The sequence below is a fragment of the Thunnus thynnus genome, chromosome 12 (genome assembly GCF_963924715.1).
Source record: "Thunnus thynnus chromosome 12, fThuThy2.1, whole genome shotgun sequence".
Classification (NCBI taxonomy): domain Eukaryota; kingdom Metazoa; phylum Chordata; class Actinopteri; order Scombriformes; family Scombridae; genus Thunnus; species Thunnus thynnus.
In genome coordinates this window covers 22,358,926-22,383,299 of record NC_089528.1, presented here as the reverse complement: position 1 = coordinate 22,383,299, position 24,374 = coordinate 22,358,926, and the positions used below count along the sequence as shown (strand labels likewise).

General features: G+C 39.7%; 1 protein-coding gene across 1 annotated transcript in view; it reads left to right on the top strand.

The window, feature by feature from the left end:
• The first annotated feature begins 9,079 nt into the window (after nucleotides 1-9,079).
• LOC137193515 (receptor-type tyrosine-protein phosphatase F) overlaps nucleotides 9,080-24,374 on the top strand; it is a 184,315-nt gene continuing 169,020 nt past the window's right edge. Inside the window, exon 1 of the mRNA XM_067604727.1 lies at nucleotides 9,080-9,553. The gene's annotated coding sequence lies outside the window, so the exon portion shown is untranslated. The remainder of the gene's footprint in view (nucleotides 9,554-24,374) is intronic.

Genomic DNA, 24,374 nt, shown 5'->3' with positions numbered 1-24,374 from the left:
GAGGGAAAGAGATGAAGAGCAGCAATCGAGGTAGAGTGAGAGAACGCAAGGAAGATACAGTGAACAGGCAGAGTGGGCTGAGTTGAGAGAAAGAGCTGTTTACCAGAGAGAGGAAGGCAGCGAACGAGAAAGAGAGAGCAATAGAAGAGAGATAGATAATCGACGTGGGTGAGAGGGAATGGAGAGAGGGGGCGGCCGAGAGTGAAACAGACAGTGACAGAGTGCACAACGGGTAGAGAATAAGATAAAGGTAAGCAGGGGGCGGAGGTTGTGAGGTAGAGATTTTGAACGAATGGGCGACAGTTGTAAAAAAAGAAAAAAAGAAAAAGAAAAAAGGGAGGGAGAGTTCCTCTGGGCACTGTCCTTTAGCCAACCAGAGTGCGATCAGGACGGATGCGACCCCGGTTGGGGCTGCGGAGGACATCGTGCAGGACGAGCACTTGCAAGGGGGACATTAACAAAGCGTGAAATTAAAGCTGCCATGCTGCAGGGACCCTGGGTCCTGCCTTAACCCACCATCATCATCACCCCTCTGAGGCCTGCTCAGAGGCTGGAGGGAGGCGGTGGCGGTGGGTGACGGGGTGCTGAGGGGTAATAGACCCTGCTGTATTACCGTAATGATGTGTGGAGAAAGGACAGAGGAGGGAGATTATAAAAGGGGCCTCTAATCACTCCTGCGTGACAACATTTCTCTATCTGGTACCACAGGCCGTAGTGCTGCCACACATAAGTGCAGGTCCAGGGAGTGACAGCACTTCTGAGCTGTGTGTGTTGTGTGTGTGTGTGTGTGTGTGTGTGTTTGTGTGTGTGAATTAGTGCTGACAAAGCTCGTGTTTGGGCATGCATGTCTCCTAATTTGAACAACCGTGCACCTCGTCACTCACTGTACCACACCTGCATGCCTGTATTCTCAAGCGGACTTCAGCTGACAAGATGAGGTGACATCCTGGTAAACACACTATTCAGCATTTCGATTTATAGCTGACACCCTGATGTGAAATGGCAGTGGTTTCCACTGCCGTTGTCACTTACATTGCCTTTTTTGTGTGTCCTGAATTAAGAGTCCGCAAGTTTTTCCTTCAATTTCTACTTCACCTGCTGTTGGACTAGATATCACAATGACGTATGTGGAGGAGTAAACAAATAAGGACAGGACATTAGAGCCGAATCAATCAGTCCATTAATAATTTTGTGAATTGAGAACTTAGGGACCATACCAGTGATTTTACATGTTTATTACAAATCATGTATCTAACCATTTTGTAAACCATGTTGTAGTCTTTTAGAAATTTCAAATTTTATTTTTTTCTACCATTCTAGGCAAGAATGGAAACCAATTGTACAATATACATGAACTTAAACCCCCAGAAATAATGGTATGTTTCTTTTAAGTCACTTATTATGCAAAAATGCCAAACATGTACCGTTTACGACCTCTGGAATGTGAAGATTTACTGCCTTCTCTGATTTAGATCAATGTAAAGCAATTATATTTGGGTTTTGGACTGTTGGTCAGCTAGAACAAACAACTTCAATTGGCATTTTGGGAAACATATTAAATTCTAATCAATTAATTAATTACTCTAACAAATAATACTGATTAATTGATAATGAAAATGACTGAGTTGCAGTCATCCCAGTAAGATTTTATGTTATTTTCATTCCCATTTTCTTTCCATCAACACCAAAGGGAGGATATATTATTGCAAAATGATTTCATCAGGTGAAATGTGCACTCATTATACATTTGTAAGTCTTTTGTATCACTAAATGTAGTGATGCAGAAATTTTAGGTTCTTTTCAAAAATACAGCAGTTAACAACATAACAGGTGTAAAACTATGCAAAGCACCACATGCAATTCAGTGTAAATGCACCGTTGAATCCAGTCTTTAGTCCCTGTGTCTACCATCACTGCAAGAAAAAGGATACTCAACACGTGCGCTACCTTCCTTTTTCCTCAGATCTCAGTTAATTTCCTCCTTTGAACCTCCTTTGAATATCAAAAACTGTCATTCCCATTCGCAGTCCTCCGCTCTCACCCACGCTCTGCTAGAAGAAGGAAAGGACTGGGAGGACAGTGTTATATTTTGTCCATGTACGCGTCACTGTCAGTGGAGCGCTGGTGTTCGGCGGCAGTGGCGGCTAGTTAATAACCCTGGTGTGAGGTCTAGTGACGGGGCATCATCAGCTGGCTGGTGTGCTGCTGTCAGGAGCCATTTACCCCAAGCAGCTCCTCGCCTAATGGAACATCTGAGTCAATAAAAACAATCATCACTGCCAATCCTACTGAAAGCAAGGAAATTATTTTTGGTGGTCAAGTAAAACATGGCTGAGGTGTTTGAATCTATCTGTCCGGGGAGCAGCTTGATGTGCACTTAGCCAGAAAACCTATTACAGTCTCGATCTTCTGTATGTGTCTTGTGTGATTACATTGATGATTGCACGAGGGTTTAGCAAGCAAGGGTCTATTTCACAGATACACAGGCAACTGCAGCCTTGCAATGAACCGGCAGTTGTTTGAGAATGCAGATCCTGCATCTTGATCTCTCTTGGTGGGCTAGGGTAGCTGTTTGGTGGGAAACAGAAATCTATGTCTGGCTGTGTTGAATGGGATACAGACCTTATCAACAACCATGTTTTTACTCCCACCATGGCTTAATGAACCGCTCTCAGCATCCACTCAATATCTCTTCAGTGAAGACCGCCTCCAAAAGGTCAATAGCTGGACAGTGTGTCTTTGAGAGGCTTTCTGCCTTACTCCAAGACTCTTAATGGTGTTCAATGGAGAGACTCACACTGCATTCCCAAGGGGCCATTCCCAGATATCCGCCCGTGATACCTAATCCGTGCCCATTAGCTCTCCTTCCAGCCATGAAAGAGAGCGGCTCCCTTGCATCTCAGGAATTAAAAATTAACCAGCTAATATCCATTTGTCTGATGGGATGCTCTGCGCGGTTGAAACAGCAGATTCCCCCAGCGATGGTCTGTGAGGGATGACTTGTGGAACCCAATCTGCTGGAGGGAAAACGCTGACAGAGATGGCAGGAAGAAACAGAGGGATAATGCCTGTCCATCACATCCATCATGACTGACTCACATCTGTAACAGCTGGCTGCCGCAAGATGACCTCCTCTATAAAACCTAGAGTCTATTCCTGAGCTGTCATGTAGCACACATTACTCTGTGCTGTATCCTGTGCAACACTACATCATGACCTTGCTGTTAGTGTCCTAACATGTACAATAGATGTACTCACAGACAGGCAGACTGGGAGCCATACATGACACACACCATGCCATATATTACATGTTTTGTCATGTCACGTAATGTATATTTAACATTTCATGAATAATTAGTATATCAAGGCATGTTTGTTGTGCTAGGAAGTGCAGCACTGCAAAAGAGAGCCCTTGTATAGTGTTTTCTTTTCTATAAAAACTGCGTCCAACACTCAGCACAATCCTCCACATTGCAGAATATAAAACAATTTGTGCTGTGTCGCCTCCTATTCCTTCTTAGATCCTTGTGCTCAAGGGCCTCGCCAACCTGCTGGCTACCATGCATCTTTCCTCTATTGCTGAGTGGCTAACTACTCTAACCACAGCAGAAAAAAAACAAAGAAGAGGAGGACAGGCTTGTTTCTCTGCCCCCATCCTTCTGCAGGAATTTTCTGCCTTTGATTTCTTCTTTTTTCAATAACCAAGGGCTCTTTTCACTGTTGCCAACTCAATGAGAGCTTATGTGTCCTTCATCCAATTCCAACCCACCACTCTCTCTCTCTTTCTCTCTCTCTCTCTCTCTTGCCGCTGCTGTCTCTTCGTCTCCATTTCTCTGCATTCCCCCTTTTACATATAGCTTCTGTGAAAATGCCGCTGTGGCTTCAGTCTTTGAAGGAAGGGAGTATTTCAGATCATTCATGTCTCTCTCTCGCGGCTTAAGAGGTGTGCTTGTGATGCAGTGCTATTTAGTTGATTACGTCATATTATCTGCAATTTTCTCTCTTATTTTCTTAAATTGTTTACTGATAGATCAGTATTATAGATATATCAGACATGAATATCTTGTTAAGATAGAAAGAAGAAGAACTCTAATCTTCACTGTAACTAACTAAAACCAGATCTCCTCCATATAATCAAATACAAATTGATTTTTGACTGATTGTTTTTGACTGTTTTTTGACCTTTCATATTCAAATAAGTGTTATTACCGATATGATAGTGTGTATTATTAGTAACTGCTCTGAAGTCTAAAAATGTTCCTATAACACCATGTAATTGTATCTCTGGTTTACTGTCACTGATGAGGCTCCAGGATTTCATCATCAACATAATCTTGTTTTTTCTGCGTCTAGCACTGACAGAGACATGACACTTTGAAGCCTGAGCTATTCAAAGAAAGATGAATGAGTGACAACATAGATTTAACAGCATTTATATCACAAAGATATACCTAGAAATCCTATTTTTTTTAATGTTCATTTCAGTAAGTATTGTAGGAGTCCCTTCTTCTCATTTATGCGGCATCACTGCTGCATCTGACACTTGCATTTTCTATCTGAAATTGAGCCTCAAACAACATTATCATAAACACTTATCTGACCATTAAATGCAGCTGAGAGTGTGAATTCAAACTTTAACACATCCTCTCTTGGGAAATGCAGCAAGGTGCAGTAGCACCTCAGCAAGTGCAGACTTAAAATTGGGTCTTAATTCTGTCCGACCACTGAGATAGTAACCATGATCATTAACATGTTTGACTGCATGTTGGTTAATGATACAAAAAGCTCTGTGTGTTCTCATCATTAACTTCCATTAACTGTTTTCCTGCCTCATTGAATCCTGTGTAAATTGTGTAACATTTATAAGATGAAAGCATCCTGCTCTGGGGTGTAAGGTCCCCTGAACATACTGTATCAGCGCTATTATTTAAAGTTATCGTTGACCTTTTCGGGGGGGAAAAAAACCCACCTTTCCTGAGTACAGATATGTAAGCAGTGTAATGTCATTAACAGACTAAAACATGTTAAGTATTGTAATATAATTAAGTGTACATTTTTAAATTACAGTGGTCCATATTATCCATATTTGAGGGAAAGAAAGCTTGATAATGATTTGCCACAGTTACAGTTAACTATTTTCTTTATGAATCTCAAATCAATCACTAACAGGTTTTTTTTATTCATAAAGTAATACGATTTTATTAAATTTTCAAAAAGGCTGTCAAAAATTTAGGTTAGGATTTATAGACCTACTGATTAAGTGTTTGCATGCCGTGCGTGATAATGATTTATGGGATTAAAATGGGAAGATGTGATGTCTTCTGATGATATGTAGATGGGATGTAACACACTAACAACCTCAATTAGTCTCATGAACAAACACTTTTCTGGTAAAAAACAAACAAACAAACAAACAAACAAACAAAAAAGTTGTTCCAGGCACAGATATACATGGATATATATGATTTATGATATATGATTTATATGATTTTTAAATGGCTGAGAAATAAAGTCATCTTTGAGATGAGATTTTCCAAATCGAGCCTATCTCAAATTAAGGCAAAAGGGAGTTGTAAGATATTCTGGAGAAATATCAACCATCTTGCTAGAATGTGACTACATCAGTTTTTTTTTAATTTTCTAACTAATGACATACAGTATGTGAAGAAAATCATTAATTTCTAAAGACGATTAAAACCAATGATGGAACTTAACAGGAAATATATTTTTAGTTTCTACCACTATACAGAAGAGGACATTTTCCATTACATGTAAACTATTGGTTGTCATTTCTGTTATTAAATATGGAGACTGTTCTGATACCCAGTAATTGTAGACCAATAAGCCTTTCAAAGTCAAGCGTAAGTGCAAGAATTGTAATTGAACAACTGACAAAACTAGTCACTAGTAATTTTCTCTTGTATCATATGTAATTTGGCTTCAGAGCAAACCACAAGAAAAGAAAACTCCTCTGGAGTGCCACAGTATCATGGTGTGATAATCTCATGACAACACTGTCATGAAGTGTAATTACAAATGTAGGCTGATGACAATGTTATATATGCTAACACAGCGAGTTGCTTCAAAGCCATGGATAAAGTCATCCACTGGCAAAACTTTAATATAAAAATCTTTAGCTAAATAATGTTTAATGTCCATTTGCATTAATAGTCAAATGGTTACATATACTATATTTCCTCAAATAAAAGACAATAGACCATTAAAAGCCGGGTCTCTGATAGTGGCTGGGTGCATGGTTGACACGAATAAATAAAGGCCAGTCCCAAAAGCAGGCCAGGGAAAAACAAGACAAAAAAGATGGGGGAGGGGAGAAAAATTTGACCAAGAAAGGGGCAAAAATATGCACAATGAGTGCCAGCGCTTCACCCCTCCTCTCCCAGTCAGAATTTTTTGGGGTGGTCAGTCTAACAAATGGAAGCAGATCAGAAAACAAGGAGGCTTTGTATTAAAATATGAGCAAATATACTTATCAAACAGAGGGAATTAAAAATAAAGGCCTCTCTCTCATATAAGCCTGCTTCCAATAAAGGCCTGGGACCCTCTGCAGTTGAGGTAAATAAAAGCCCTGGCCACTATTTTATATAAGAAATACAGTATTATTGTTTTTAATGTAACTTGTAAAGGGAATTTAAATTTGGTACAATACAGAGAAAAAAAAAGCTCTGTCACTATCAACTTGTTGATATCATTTCAATATAAGTAGTTTTTAAATATGCAGTTGTTTACTTTAAACATATTTGTGGTCTATATTCTATTTTGATGACTCTTTGTTATTACACCTCTTTGTAATACAGAACATGGACAGAAAAGTAACTGCACCAAATCAGCCTTCAAACCATCAAGTACCAACTGAGGGGCTTCTCGATAGAAATGAATCTCTTTACAAGTAATTTCTCCCTACTAATTTCCCTACAGAGTTCAATAAAAAAATTAATAAGGAGGAACAGCTGATAAAGGGATCCATGTATGAAGCTTCATTCCAGGAGTGTTATGGTTTGAGGCTGATTTGGTACCTCAGACCCTTTTTGATTTGCAGTAATTTAGCCAACCATTTATTCCAAATCACAGTAATAATTAAGAGCAGGAAATAGTTTAGAGTCGGATTTTTGTTCCTATACTCCAATGGATATAAGTTGTTTAATTGACTGGAAAAATGGTTGGTTTCGGTTGTTTAATTAATATGACATACAAAAAGCTGCAGGTTTTTCTACTCTATATTCAATAAAAAATATTGTTTGTGAAACCTGACTGAATGAAAATAAGTTCATCGTGTATAATTCAAAACCAAAGACCAAGAGAGTACAGGGCAACAGAATGAAAATGTGTTCCTCGGTGTAGAAAATAACAGATTTGGTGGATGCTTTTGTTCAGCAATGGTGAGTTCAGGGCATGGTTGCCCTGTAAGACTCTTTAGCACCATACAGTATCCGCAAAAAATAGCACTAGACATCTTTGACCTTCATAGGCAAAGGTTGTTTACAGGTTTCCTGCTCTGTCCACATAAGATGTCTGAAGCTGAAAAAAAGGCTTGTTGTTTGCCACCAGAGATACGTAGCAGCATTATTGAGCACATGCACCAATTTCTCTGTCTGGCACCTTCATATTGATGGTCGTTGTATCAAAACAATGGCCTCCCTCTGAGTATAATAGCGCTGGCTAGGCCTCTTATTTGTCTGACAGGATCCTATTCCTGGAACATTGTGCACTGACCAAGGTTATCATTTGTAAGCTAAAATGAACAGAATTCCCTTTTAGTCACCATGAGGTCGCATGGCAACTAATTTTGTCACATGAAGCACTGCAAATGATAATGTGTATGCGCACGTTTGTGTGTGTGTGTGCATGTGTCTGCGTGTGGGGAATGAAATATCTACCTCTCTGACCAAATTGCATGAGACATTTATGGCGAAGTGAAGCCTTGTGTAAATGTCTTTTTACACCAGTACGAAGGTGTGGTGGATAGCCGGGCAGTAGATCAGCAGGGGTTCTGCCAAGCTAACGATTGATCATGGTAAGGTTAGAAGGCAGATTAGACGGGTTGTCAGAATCCTAAAGATATTCAGGTCTTCATTACTTGGGGTCACAGCGTCCATGCCCTGCACGTTCAACCGAGTCGCTTGAGTGCTCATGCACTAACAACCAAGCTGCACTGTAAGCAGAGCCCTCTCTCTCTCTCTCTCCCTCTCACATTGCTTTACTTGTGAATCCAGCAGTTCCCCAAATCTGCCTTTGATTGCCAGTCAGTTGTGATGAAATCAGAGATACCAAATCTAGATTTTAAGTATTTTGATACCATCTATTGCCAGAGGACTGCACAGCCTTGATTCTTAATATCTTTCAAAGTATTTCAATGTGAACAACTTGCAAAAACATCAAAGTATTCCTGGTCAAAGACAGGCTTGTTACCATGCTTTGTGTGTGTCACTGAACGGTGGAGAATATTTCCTTCAAACCTTCTCCCAAGGCTGTCTCAAAATACAATTTCTGTACTGGCGCAAGAGCCAGAAAGTTGGCCTGCACTTATAAATTATAAATTACAGTCTTGTCCTGGGCCTTTGCAAGGTGAGAGCAAGGATGAGGATGAGGAGTGGGGCTGTAGATGAATTTTATTTGCCATAGGAAATGGGGATAATAGGGCAGTATTTATACATTTTCTATTCTCAGCGTTTCTTATTGCGGAGGCTCTTGGAGTGGGGCCTGGGGACCACCTGGATTAGCCAAAGGGGCTCCCCAGGAAAATGAGGAATAAGAGAATGTATTAAGATGCCTGTATTTACCGTGGGTTTCATTGTGCTCTCTTTGTCTCCACTGCCTCCTGTAATATCTTAACCATCATAATCATAATTTAATTTTAAAAATCCCCTTAGGTAGATCTTTCCTTGAGCAGAAATCATTGCAAACACTGGTTCAAAAAATGACAGCTATCAGATCCCATTGCATCTATTGCATGTTTTCAGAGGTTGCAGGACTTGAGGGGCAGGAATGAATGGACACAGCAGCGAGTGTAGCCGAGTGAATCCGAAAATCCTGCTGACCGACCTGTATGTGTTTTCTCCACAGAGGCAGAGAGAAGCGTGACTGTGAAGGGAAAGACGTAACAACTCCCTACCTTCCACAGCTCCTTCTGGAGGGTGGACTGTGTACAGACTCGTGCTTAAAGAATTAACTTGCAAGAGAAGACATTTACTACTTGTGAAAGAAGAAAATAACATTTCTTCTCGCCTTCTCTCGCATGCGGGCAGCGACACTGAACACTTGAGCGGAGCTGACGGCTAGTGAGATACGGGGGAGCTGCCACGAATAGATCCAGTATCCACGACCGGGGTCGGCCGGGATAGGACCTCGTGTTCCTCTGGCAGTGGACTGCTATCTTTCTCCCCTCTCGTTTTACTCTCTGGGCTTCTAACTCTTCCGTTTTGGCTGTGAATTACTGAAGTGGATTTTCGGGCTTGCTACAAACTGAAGACGGGACTAAACGTAGTGGTTCAGAGAAGGAGAGAAATGCCAACGGCGGTGACAAAGAGGAGATTCAGTAAGTGCACCGTTATCTTTTTTGAATGTCCCCCATTGAACTTGAGACGCAGCTTTCAACGTTGCCGTTAGCCAACTTGCTGAAATGTTAGTAACGGCATTCATTTATCTGTTTGTTAAACGTGCTGCAGAGGCTGTAATTACTTAGAAAATGCTTTTAGAGGTTTAACGTTAACGGTAAAATATTGGAAGTCAGCGCCGTCTGACAAAAACGGGCTAACGGCAGACAGACAGCCACGCATACAGTTTGTTGCTGTTTTTATTTATGCTAACTCTCAACGTATAGCTAACAACTTTGAATTCAGTGCCAAATGAGGAGGGATAATAATTTGCTTTTAAAGAGTCTCATAGAAATACTCGGTCGTCAGTTTTTTATATATAATGACCCTTCAGATATTAAGGTGAATGGGGAAAGAAGAGGCGGATTATTCGTCTCAATCACTTATTTCATGAGTGATTTTCGATGTACAAACCTGCGCAGAGTTGGCAATAAACTGAGCTCAGGCACTTTTCAGTGAGCAAATTGACGTAGATGTAGTCTTTGCAGGGATGAAAGCTTCAGTCAAGCAGAAAATATGTCGAGACTCACTAATAAAATAATAAATAGGAGCAGTAGTGGTCAGTGGGGCGTGAGCTAGTCGTCATCCTGTTTTTTTTTTGTCTAATTGCAATGTAATGGTTTGCTCTCATTTTTTGTGTCCCATTATATTAAAAAAAAAAGATTTCCCATCCATAGGGTGCAGTTGCTCTCCTTAAACCTGGCTTTTCACTTCATGTGAACGCGCATGAGTGCGTGAGTGCGTGCTCCTGAGCGCCCCGGCATATAAAATTTTTGCTCTTTCTTTATTTATCACTACCAGAGACAGGTATTTGAGTTCTTGTATGCCTATCTTTTGCAAAAGCTCCTGACATTAAGGTGTCATTCATCTGCCCTTAAAAATCACTATTGCTGCAGCACTGGCTGTGGAGACAGGTTTTGATGTCATGATTTTGCTCCTTGCAGCTGAGGCAAAAGCATAAATTTCAACAATCATCCATCCATTAGAGTATTCAATTGTAAAATCTATTTTTGTGACAAGCTTTTCCAGGTGCGCCACTTTAGATAATAGCCCAAAGCTCTCTTCAGGTCTTGAACAGATCTGAAATAGGGGGAGTGTTTTTCATTGGGTGGATATACAGAAAGATTTTCAGCATTGCATCAAGCCTGCAGCCCTGTTTGATTTATTTAAAGAAAGGATTGGAAGCAATTTTGCAGGGTGAGTGACATGCTGAAGTAGCCTCATGGCCATCCTTTATCAATACATGAATCCGATTATAGCTGTCACAGACACAATGAAGAGACATAACTATGAGCCAAACTGTAACAGGATGATAGAGGGTGGGATAGTTTCTTGGAATTGCATCAGAGGCTTTCTGCAACTGAATCCTAGGCCCCACTGCATGTTTGGGTTTCTAACCTTCAGCTCCTGCCAACTGAAAAGAAAGTGACATGGTGTATTTCTATTCTAGATTTAGGGTAATTTGATATTAAACTGTCCTATAGGCAGTCTACTGTAAAACATTATGGCTTTTTTTCAGGCTGCCTCTCGGGTATCTGGTACAGTTTGGACCTATACAGAGTTACCTGTTGTTATCTGGTGGATGAATATTTCATCATTTAAACCTGTGTTGACAGTGCTGTTTGCTGCCATGTTGCTGAAGCATTAAGGTTTTCTTCAGTCATGTTGGTGAGTCATTTTAAGGAAGCTTACTGTGTTTATCCTGGCTTATTTTCCTGTTTATTGTCTCTTTTTATGGGCTGTGAAAGTCATTATTCCGTAAATCTTTTACCTTTTTAATGTTTTCTGTAAATTCTGTTTATATTTGCATCTTTGATTGAAACACTGGTGTTTATTTGCTGAATAGTGACACATTCCTGCTTGTCATTAGCCCTACTTCAAGACAAAAATGATTCAAGAGAAGACATTGGACTTATTTGGCTAAATCCCCATGACTCCTGGGGGATTACAGGTTGGCCCACAATGGATCACTACATCGCTTTCTTCTTTTGTTCCTTGCCAGAAGAGTCAACAGTTCATCGAGCCTTTCAATTGGGAAAGGGTGTCTGTGAAAGAAATTGGTCTAGGCGCTTAGCTGGTGATGTCACTGGCTGTGCATACATGTTGGCAAGCAAGGCTGAGAAAGGATGAAAACAACCAAGAAACCTCAGCTAACTGACAGTGTAGCCACCTCACCTTTGAAGTATGATTTTAGGGTTATTTTAACAGAAGATACAGTGAGATTTAAAGCCCAGTCATGACCATTCAAAATGCAGTACAAATATATCAACCTGAATAATTGAAGAGATTGAATTAGTGGAGAATTTTTTTTTCTCAACTGATCATGATTAGAGATAAATAAAAGAAAATTAAGAGTATTACAAGAAAATGTATATATATTTATAATTTCCAAATTCCAATTAAAATCTGATTTAAAAGATCTGATAGTGTCATCCTGCCCATTGCGCTATATGGTAGTGAACTATGGGGTCCACTCAGTCATCATAGCTATACCTGCGGGCGCAAACATCCAACAGAATCTTTACATGCAGAAAAACACCAACAAATGCATGTAGAGCAAAATTAGGCAGATATTCACTGATAATTAACATTCAAAAGAGAGTACTCAAATTTTTTAATCACCTTAAATCCAGCCACTTAGACACTAGGGGTAGGAATCTTTGGGAATCTCACGATTCAATGCCATTCCGATTCTTTGGTGTCCGATTCGATGTAGAATAAATTCTCAATTGAATGAATAGCAAAGGGGCCCCTATTTACTCTTGCTCCAGTATTCTGTGTGCCAAACCCTTCACTGGTGTCCTTGGTCCACTGAAATACAATATGAGACATAAGCGGCAGATAAGATAAATTGGCTGCAGCCTTTTTATTTTAAAAAGTTAACTGCATTTGAATGAATTAATTTGAAAGCAGTCTCCTGCCTGTATGAGAATAATAAAATGAGGGGGAGGCGGAGTGCTCCGCTGTGTTGTTATTAAGGTCATGTCTCCAGCAGTGGAGAGCAGCCTCTCTGCTGCACCGTTAGCTCCAGGGAAAGCCATCGTTGTCCAAGACGCTGAGCGGGTGCAGGGTTGTTGAGGTGAAACAGACTGAGTTATTTTCTTCATCTCAGAGTTGGTTTAAGTTGTTTAATGCTGCAGTGTGTGTTGGTCAGCCAGTCTCGTTTGTTACTACTGATAGCTGCTCCACTCCGCTAATAATAGACTCTGAGTGACGGTGTAGAAAGTTCACAATGTACTTCATGTTTGTCTCACAAAGGTAATTATTTAGTCATTAAATCAAAAAAAGCTTCCAACTGCTGCCTTTTTTGAAGAAGAACTGCAAGATAACTGTAGTGTGTACGCACTGTAGACGGTCCGGGTGCTGCACTGCCCTTGCAGTTGAGTTCCGCCTTTTTCGTTCTGTCAACATCAAGTCATTAATTAACACTTGTGAATCAATGCAGAATCATCTATGTCCGCATCACGATGCATGTAAGAATGGATTTTATCCCCCACCCCTACTAGACGCCCTCCATTCCAAAGCCCTCCAAAGCCAAGAGCTAAGCCCAGAAAAGAGTCCCCTATGTCAATTGGTGCTAGACTAACTGCCACCTCTCAGACACACTCTGACCAGTCTCATACAAACACTACTTTCAAAAACACCAGTGAGAGTAAACCAAATTATAATGCAATGTAAAGAAAGCTATCTGGAACACTGGAAAGAAGAAACTAAAGGCCAAAGTAGATTAAAATGTTATCTGGCCCTAAAAAGAGATTATGAATTGGCAGAATATTTCGCTCCTGTCAGAGATAGAAAGCAGAGACAGACCAAACAAGTACAGGCTCAGTGACCATAAACTGGCAATTGAAAAAGGACGACACAAAAAATCATGACAACCAAAAGAAAACAGAATATGGGTTGGGTATGTAATATGAGTATGAGTATAGGTTGAGACAAAGATGCACTTCCTCCTACAGTGTAAAACATTCAATAAATAAGGATCATTAAATAAAGAACAGTTACTTTAACAAGTTCAACTCTAAAATGTCAGATTTCAAGGAGCTTAATGACCTCTCAAAATGAAAAACACTCCTAGGAGGAGACAGCCCATATCTTTAGAGCTGCAACAATTAGTCGATTAATCGATTGGTTACCAACTATTAATTAATCTCCAACTAATTTGATGATTAATTAATCGGTTTGAGTCATTTTGTAAGGAAAAAAATCAAAATTCTCTGATTCCAGCTTCTCAAATGTGAATATTTTCTGGTTTCTTTAGTCTTTTATGACAGTAAACTGAATATCTTTGGGTGATGGTCAGGGCAAAATAAGACATTCAAGGACATCATCTTGGGCTTTCGAAAACAGCGATCAACACTTTTCACCATTTTCTGACATTTTATGGACCAAACAACTAATCTATCAATCAAGAAAATAATTGACAGGTTAATCGATAATGAAAATAATCGTCAGTTGCAGCCCCTTGCTGCCCAGTATGTATCAACATGCCACAACCTGAGGGAGAATGGATTACCTAGATACACACAGCACATGCATGCATTCACACACAGCACACAGTGTGATTTGATTTGTTGAAATGTAATTGGGGAGATGGTCACTGAGTGAATTACTTTGTTCCTACATACGATCCATAACATTACTGTTAACTGGGGATGTATTTCAATATGGCCACTGTACCCCTGCATAGGATATAGTGTATATATATAATTAATATTTATCATTCGTAATGTTGTGTTAGTGCTCATAATGCTGTTATTGTGTACTGTCCAAATATTTGGACAAATTGTACGGTATTGCTAATACTAATAGTAATTACTGATGTGAATAAACATTTAACAGTATAATAAAACATTCACACTTTGGATTTAGTTGTTGTGTGGTATTAGTCCTTGTATCTTAAGACCTAACAACTGGGGAGTTATAGCAGGTTTTAACCTGGTAGCACTGTGCTTTTGTTTAAATTTGAATCACAAATTCTGACTACAAATTGAAATACTGGCTTTTTCATGCTGTATCTGTTGTGTTTGTTGACCTGAATACATCGCTGGACTGTGTGAGCATTTGTATCTAGTTGTGAAGGGTATTTCCTAGCAGGCCTGGTCTGGGGCTAGTAGCCAGAGCATCTGCCTCAACTTCCTCCTATGCCGGTGCTCCCTGGCAGTGGCCGGATTGAATGGCACTGTTATAGAGCTCAAGCTCCTCTGTGGCCACATGCTGAAAAACCACCAGGCACAACCCTCTCCCAGCTGACGCTCTCTCATGCTTTCCATATGGGTAAAATCTTGGTAATTTCAGGGCCCTGGAGCTCTAATGAGAGGTTTTGCCCATAGTGTGTTGGTCTGTGGTGGGCGGGATCAGCGTTTCTCGGGTTTATAGGGGATTTTAACTACTCCGAGATGCCTCACTGGCCCACTGTCAGGGCGTTGGCACAGAGAAACTAAGAACTCTTTTTAACCAGACAAACTGGTTCAGACTGGTTGTGATGGGGCTCTTTGGCATGGGGGGGGGGGGGGGGGGGGTTATAGGAGCCAGGCTATAAGCTAAAGTTTACATTCAAGGCTACAAATTAGGTCAGTTACTCTTGGTTTTAAGCAGCAGATTCAGATACTCTGTTCAGATACACATATGAAGTGTGCTTATTTCCTGCTTAGACATCAGGATATGTCTCTTGAATCTATGAGGATGCCGCGAGCAACTGCTATTGTCCTGTTTAGCATCCCATCCCCACATAAGGACAGGGTGCTCTTAGTAGCACGCATGGTGGATTTTTAACAATGCTTGTTCCTTAACGTCAGCAGCATAGAGGCAAAGAATGATTTACTACTCTGTCTGCGAGGGTAATGTAGGAGCAATTTGACTGCTGATTGAAACCAGGTCTCCCATTTCAGAGTCCACTGGTGGCATTATAAACCATTTACACCGATGTTTTACAGGGCACCCCTGCAATGGGGAAAGTGGAAACAGACACACGGCCTAAAAATGACCCGTGCTACAATGAGAGGCCTATTTTTATCTTTTCCCTGTGTGATTTGTTGTTTTTACTTAAGACGATGTTAGTGTTGCTGAGTGAAGTAGTGAATATGGATGACATTGAAAGGTCAAATGTTCGGTTAATCACTTTTCTCTGTTTCTCATTAAATAGACGGACCTCCTAGATATAGGGGATCCATCTGGTTTAAATTATGCTGCCTTCTCTTTAAATGGTAGAGCTTTTTGTCAAGCCATTATGTGTGAATCAGAACTGTAGTCTTAAGTCTGAAAATTGGCTTAGGCAATTTGCTGCTTCGAGACCTTGTGACATTTGTGCACTTGTTCTGTATCAACATATGTTAGAAAGTAGCTATTACGTGAATGGACCAAGCATCCTTAATTATGCTTTTACCACCTAGGCCTTAAAAAAACACAACTTATTACAGAGTGCTTCTGAAGAGAGCAAGAGGAGCAGACTTCTTCAGACAGCGAGCGCTAACGAGCAAAGGATGGTGGAATTAGATGATTGGCCATTTATGATGTTAGTATTCTTTATAAGGCAAGCAGAACTTTGTTTATATAGCACATTTCACACATGTTAAAGCAACTGTTAATGACTAAAACCAAACACGTGCTGCATCTGCTTTACAGTATAAGTCACCCAGCAAATTATTGATTATAGCTTTTATTGTGACATGCAAAAACATGATGTGTTGAGTTACAGTCACTATGGGTGTCATATGTAAATTTAATTTGGTTTTAACAAAGGTTAGATGATGGTCTAAATCTACATTTAGATTTTTTTCTTTACCAATCTCCATTACAGTATATACCATAAGTGAACTGACACAGTGAAGAGCCACAGGTCCTTTTTGCAGTTTTTCCACATTAATTTCATTCTTGCTCAACTGAACTTGATTTTACATGCGAATGATCATTTAGACAATTAAAAATCAAAGATAAGAATCAGATAAAATCCACAGTTTATTACTTGCCAACAACTCAAAAAATATCACTGATCTTTTTGTCATAGAATAGATTTTCTGATGTTAGGAATGGAATCTCCAGACACCAAATATCATACACACAATGTGCAGTTAGCCACCCATTGGTATGCATGGCCAAGTCTGCAGCGAGATGTAGAAACTGTTGCTATCCATCTGCCATCCCTGTGATCTCAGATGGCCCAGATGGCTTTGCATTCTCAACACACAGGCCATTTAATTAAAACTTTTAACCAGCAAACACAGAAACGTGGATTATTTCAGGTGTTGTTATTTATTGTTTTATTATTTATCATAGTACCACATATTAGGGTACCTGCATATCTGTATTTTTCTTCTTTCTGTTGATATATGAGTTATTAGGCCTATATGAAGCATTTTATTGCATGTATAATGCAGTTGTAAATGTTTCAGATGATGATAGGATACACCGAATCAATTTATTGACATTTTGTGATGACAATACATCAGTTTTTTGAGGTATTGTTTATACTATTATTGTCAGATATTGCAGATTAATGTACCAATTTTTCCAGGGTGTTATTAGCAGATTGCTGATCCAATCTGCAATTTAAAAAATGCATTTTATCCTGCACTTGAATGTATAATTTAAAAGTGCACAGCAATCACAACACAGAGTGTTTAGCAAACAGTTTTACGGTTTTAATATCATTGGCACTCTAGCCCAGCCATGTGAAATTAAATTATTGTTTTTGTCCAAACAGAGTAATTACAGGTTTGTGTGTTCTTGATGAGTAAGGTGCTTACTCATAAGTTGCCTGCTGGTAGTGTGGGATTTTTTTTTTTCCAGGGGTGGCAATGTTAGTCCAAATTGAAATATCTCTTTTATATTTGATGTTGGTGATCCCCTGAGCTTTACTCTGGTGCCACCAGCAGGTTCACATTTGTGGCTTTTAGTGAAATATCTCAACAATTGTTGGCTAAATTGCTATGACATATGTATGTTGCCCCAAGGATGAGTCCCTGATGACTTTGGTGATATCTAGACATTCACACTGCCCAGAGCATGAATTCTCCTGTCTTTGGTGATCCCTTGACTTCTCCTTTCAGTGCCACCATGAGGTTCACATTTTAGTTTTTTAATCAAATGTCTCAACAACTATTGGATGGATTTCCATGAAATTTGTCAGAAATATCCATATTACTAAGAGGATGACTCCTAATTGTCAATCCCTGATTTCTCCACTAGTATCAAAATTTCCACTTATCCTGACAATTATCATCTATGGATTACCAAACATTGTACAAACAGGCTTCTGCTTTCCACCAGGTATAATCTCATCTCGCTACTAAGTAGAGCAAGTTGTAGCTTAAAATAGAAGAAATGGTTAACAATATGACATGATTAATATAACAAGTTTTGTTAACTGGTACCATAAATGTTGTTTTTGTACCAGACTGAATAATCAGACTTTGAAGCCGATGTTGCTCCAATAACATTTCTCTTCTTTGATCTGTCAGTTCTCTGCTGGTGAATAATTATATGGTATTTCATTCAGGAAACTCAAATACCAGTAAAATCAGCTCTTGTATTATTTTCCTGGCTGTGGTTTTTGTGGTTGCTATGGTCACACAGCAATCTATGGAGGCAAGTTGAAAAAACTGAACAATCATAAAATCTGACAGCAGTGGCAAAGACCTGTGCGCATTCACGAGAGCAGCAGTCGCGCTCCCTCTCCTTGCTGCTGACCTCGGCGACGAGGACATCAATAAATGGTACTGATGGTCCATGTAGATTGATGATGATGTGCGTTCTTGAAGTTTAACAACACATTGTGCCATTTAGTATCACCAAATGCAGTGTGCTTGATCTACTACGTGTGATGAATCAAACAATTGACTTTGCAATTTACTCAGTATCTGAACAGTACAGTGGTGTGGTTGTTCAGCTGAAGTGATGTCTCCTATTTTTGACATCACATGTGGCTGTTTTTGTTGTATTGTAAAATACCACTTTTGGTTTTTTTGTTATCCCAAAGAGAAACCTCTTGTGATGGGGCAAAACTCTGTTACATTTTGAGCTCTCGAATAATATACTTTTAAACTTTCATAACATTGAGTGTTAAAGTAAACTTATAATGGAAATATGAGACTCATTCTCAGGCAGTCCTTATTTTTCCAGTGCTGAAAATATATAAAATCCTGATGCCACTGTAATGCATGAAATCCGACTGTGAACTGTATGAATCATTAGAGCCTAAATAGCCTTGTGTCCTCTTTATTTGCCATATCTTATGTATTGGTAAATGTACCAGGGAGACATGCAACATGCGTGTAAGACCTCAGTGCATTGGCAGCACATTTGCCCAGTCAGCAGAAGTGTACAGATGATGCACTCTTTCATTTCAGACAAACGCTGAATGGGGACAAATGGAGCAACGGCTCACTGGCTGGTGTCATTGGTTTTGCTTGTCACTGTCAACCAATCCTTTTCAGGTTCCCCTCTAATTAGAACACACACACAGACCCTCACACGCACAAACACACAGGCTGTATCTGAATTGATGCAGAACATTACATGAAGGTCAAACAGTCAGCTGTCTTGTCAAGCTGGACTTAAATGTCACATACTCCATGCTTCAAAAATGCAGGAAGACATTTGATTGGTTATGTAGATTAAATATTGACTGCAATGAACAATGAGCCAGTTTCCACACTGAGGTTGGCCTGGATTTTCAGTTTTCATAAAAAGTTTAGCCGCGCAAGATAGCAGATCTCTCCTTTGATGTGAAACATGTCCTTCTTGTCATGCATTTACTTTATTATTCACAATTGACAGTTATAATTATGCATAAATATTGATGAGATACAAACATTTGGAATTTGACAGTCATAAAGCTGTTCTTTATGTTGTTAGAGAAGGGAATCATGATGTGATTTAACATGCTCTCTTACACTGGAAAGATGTCAGCACACCATAGCTTTTGCAGGTGTTTTTTTTTTTTCCTCTAAAAGCTCCATTCCTCAAGGGAGTATCTGTCCAAGCCATTACCAGTTTTGGCGAGAATATGGTTATACAAGCACACGGACAGTTGGAGTATGAGATTGTGTGCACTTTGAAGTGCAAAAATCATGCTGACTGTCAGGAAAAAGAATTAGAAATCAGTATTAAGGCACTTTGTCAGGTTGCTTTTAGCTTATGGAAGCAGTTAAGCTACTTTCTGACTGACAGTTGAAACCCCTAACTGAAGGCAGATTTTATCACACTTGCATCAAGACAGTCTTACAACAATTTTATTTTTGCATACAGAAAAAAAAAAAAAATTACAGTAACTGGCGGTGTGTTGATTGTCGCAAGTGAAACCTCTGACACAGGATCCCTCATTGGCACTAGCTGGAAGTGCTAAAGTACAACAGTGAATGGCAGAAAAGTGCATGCCTTGCACTCCGTCTGCCCCGCTGGTACGGCAGATGGATAGGATTTTAGGGAGTGGGGGCGGGGCTCTTTGGCAGTGAGGGACGGAGATGACAGCTCTTCGTCCGTGGAGGGCTACCAAGGGCCTTGGCTCTGAGCACCTACTGTGTCCTCCTGACAGAACCTTGATGCCATCAGAGACCATTAGCGTTGACAACATGTCATCATGTCACACTGCAGCTCATGGTCAAGCAATGAATAAATAAGAACAGTAAATAAAGATGGCACACTTGGAAATGAACAGGATTTTTGCTGATTCCTGTCATGTACATCACTTTTATTTAATAGTATGACTAAGCTTACATAAAGGCTGCACAGATGATGCTTCATTGCAGTATTTCCCCTGCTGTCCAACTGCAGTCTTGGCTGATGGCCTTTGCTAGAAGCATAGACTGTCTAGAAAGCCTTTACAGTGTTGGAGATGTTTTTCAAGATGCTGTGATTTGATTAAACCCGAAAGTATGACACAAGTGAAGACAAGTGACTCTAATAAAGCCATGTAATGCAATAATTCAGTGACTGAATTAAGGGCTGAGAAAGGCTTAAGAGGGTGCTGTTCTCACAGCCAGGCCTAATTTTACAAAAAAAAAATTGAAGACTTAAGTCTACTTACTGTAAATAATTTACTCTCAGGGCTTTAGCTTGTGTTTGTCAAATGCTGAAACGTGTGAAAATCATTTCACATGGTCAGGCTGACTGAAAACACGAACTGTATTTTAAAGGTTTGTGGTGTTGGCAAGTGATGAGATATTACATAGTGGAAATTTGAGGGTTTTTTCTCTTCTACTGCTTATATTTTGATCAAAATCAGACATTTGAACTATTCTCCAATGCTTGTTATATAAGCAAACCTGGTGTCCCATAACATAAATTAATCACACATTATTTTTAAGTGAGAAAATTGCCAAGAGATAAGGCTGAAATTCCTAATACTTTCCATCGGTTTTGCTGTTCCACTCTCTTATCTTGGTACAAGAAGATGAAGTAACAGGGAAGGAATAAGCACTGGTACTTGTGAACTTGCTTTTAATGGAATGTCCATGCAGTGACTGAAATGATAAGTTGTTTCCTGTATCCTGTTTATATATAAATATGGGCTAAGATGATATAAATGACCCAATACATAGTTTCACATTACCAGCATTCATCAGACTCACAATAAGTACGTTTCAAGGTTACACACTGTAGTGCAGAGCTGAAATCATGTAGAATTTTCCTAACTGTAGTCAGGAAGTAATGGAACATCACAGCATGAGGTTACAGAGTGGTTTGGGTGGTGGAAGGAGGGGAACCAATTTAGTTCTATCTGTAATAAATAGGGCTGTCAGAGTGAAGGAATTTACCCTGCGGTGATTTAGGGTGGCTCAACAGCACGGTATGCGGTCATATTTGGTATTAGTGCCTTTTTTTTTTTTTTTTGGGTGAAAATCAAGGTACGCTAGTCTGATTATGTGTCAGCCGAGTGGAGCAGCAGTACCTGATCAACATGGAAAACACTTTAAATCGTGTTGTGGCAGGAAACAACGTTGGCCTATGTCCTCGTAAACTTGGGATTTATGAACAGAGTCTGGCTGGACGCGCCTTTAATATGATTGGTGGAAAACTACTTTACCTCGCAGGTTAAACGGCAGCCTGCTCAGCCGCGCGCTGACCCAGGAGAGTTGAAACATATAATTGAGACAAAATATTCATCCAGATGTGTTTTTCACTACTAGGCAACAGCAGCATGGACCCCTGGTCAGCTCACCCTGAGCCTGGCTCTGTTATGAGGGCTGGGTGTCAGATTAGCTTGTTAGCCTGCATGCTGGCTGTGGGAGGCTCCGTGGAGTCCCACAAGCGAGAACTTGCACATAAGACGCTGTATATGGCAGGCAGGATCCGCTGGACTGGACAATGGGAGCCGCCAGAGATGGACCGGACCAGGGGAGCCACATTCAATACACATGCATTGAAGTGTAAAACCAGAAGGGCCTAGCCTCATGAAATGCTTGCCATCCACGGCAGTTGGCTTGTCTATAGCACGGTATTGCAATATTGCGGTTACTGCGACAGCCCTAGTAATAAGTAAGGGATAATCAACAAGTAAGTGTGCATTAAAAGGTTTTAAGGCACAACGTGGAGGCGAAGAACCACCCAATGTGAAGCGCCTTAAAACTGTTTAACACACACCTACTACTAAGTTGATAATCCTGTTTATGCCATGATCATTTGCATCGCATCCATCAATGTAGTATATACTTCATGTAAATATTATAAATAATAAATAGATACATAAACATTCACTAATATATAGGCCTATATATATATGTGTGTGTGTGTGTGTGTGTGTGTGTGTGTGTGTGTATACAGTGCCGTACAAAATACACATGCAATTATACAAGACAGAAAAATAAATAAAATAAAATAAATACCATTAAAGGACATTAAATCCAAAGGGTCAACATCTGATCATCCATGAATTCATGTCTGTTCAGAAACTCGTATTTAAAATGATTACAGCTCCACATATTGAACCCCTGAATGGAGAAAGCTGTGTGTCCAAAGCAAGCATTTTAAAATTCCCCAAAGATCAACCCAGAATAAATGAGCCAGAAATGCTGAGATGTTTAATCTTGTCACTGAACACCTTAGGAAAACCTGTGTATAGACATGCACAAATTATTTTGTAAATTTAGTGACTTTGTAAAAATCAAACATTTAATTTCTTCTGACCATGGCATAGTGAGATGTGACCGGGTTTCAATTATGCTATAAAAGGAAGCTTATATAACATCGTAGTAGACTATATACAGACATTTTTTGGCAAAAAGGTCTTACAGTCTCAGAAAGGAGGATATATATAAGGATATACTGGTCATTATTCTTTTCTTTCACATAAAACATGATTATAAACAAGCATTTTTGATAAGGATCACTTTTAATTGTATTTATAATACATTGTGATAAGGATATACTGAGCAGGACATTTTAGTTTAAAAATTGGCAGTTCTGTCTGGGGGACAAACTATCTAACGGGGACACTGTTTATAAATGATCTCACACATATTTTTTGGTATTTTTATTTCACAATTTCCTGTTAGTCACTGGCCAAAATATACACTGATCCAATTTATCTTCAGTAAGCTAAATATTGGCTGATATATTGGCCTGGCCAATTTATTTTCCCCTCAGCATAATCACTCAAGTCTACCTATTATGGAACAGGCCTCCTTAGTTACACATAGCAGGGCATTATCAAAATTGTTGTTGATTATTTTTCTCTTGAACGACTAATCGATTCATTGAATAATTATTATTTCAGCTCTATTTCAATACCCACTACAGTACTTGAGTAACTACACCACTGATGATTTCCTAATCCTCAGTGTTTAAAACTATTATATGGTCCTGAGCAGTTATATGATATTTGAATAACATGTATGAAAACAACTAAAAAGTGCTGGTTAAATCTTGGAATAGTTCTGTTTTTGTTGGCCTTGGTCTTGACTCAGTGTCAGGCTCATTTGGACTCACTCTATTCTCAGTCTTGGACCTGTCTGCGTCCATTCTTTGTCTATTGTATTGCATATGGCTTTAATTTGTTTAGTTAATTTCTTTTCTTATAAATTCCTATTGTCCAGATTAAGGTTTTCAAGCAAATTGTAATTAAAAGCTAAAACAAAATTAAAATTGCCTGATTCCCCAGCAGTAATACACACACAGGCTATTCAATTATGTCATTTAGTGAACTGAAGCAAACCCCATATGGAGTTCCTGTGAGCTTGTAAATAAAGTACTTATTCTTTAGGTGTTTGGCAATATTTTATTCCAGTTTACTGTAGAGGTGGTACTGTCAGCTTCATCTTCTCAACCTGGGTGTTGTCAGCATTGAGTCGTTATGATTCTTAATCTGATTTTTGACAATCCTTAGTCGCAGTTCAGATGTTTTCCTTCGCAGCCACCTTTTGTTTCTGCCTACCAGGAAGAGTCAAGAAGACCCTATGGACACAGGAAGGTGAGATCCATGCTGCAGCTCCTCCTAAAAGGGTAATGATTCATGAGGCCGGCTCTCCTTTCCCTTGGGCTGAGAGGAATAGCTGGCATTATCTTCCGCAAATGGGTTTGAAAATGCTCTTGGCCAGGTTGACCAAGGCACTGATTTATAGCTCAGGATGCGCTGAACGGTTAGGCTCGCTTCTCTAACATAGGTATGAGCCCCCGCCGCCGCTGCGTGCACGAACACGAAACTCACATGTATACTCACAGCTCTCCACTTCACTGCTCACAATCTGTGTATCTTCAATTCAACTTTAGAAAAAGGAAGAAAGAACTAAATGTATGGTGGCGAAGTTGCGGAGTGGAAGAAGTAGC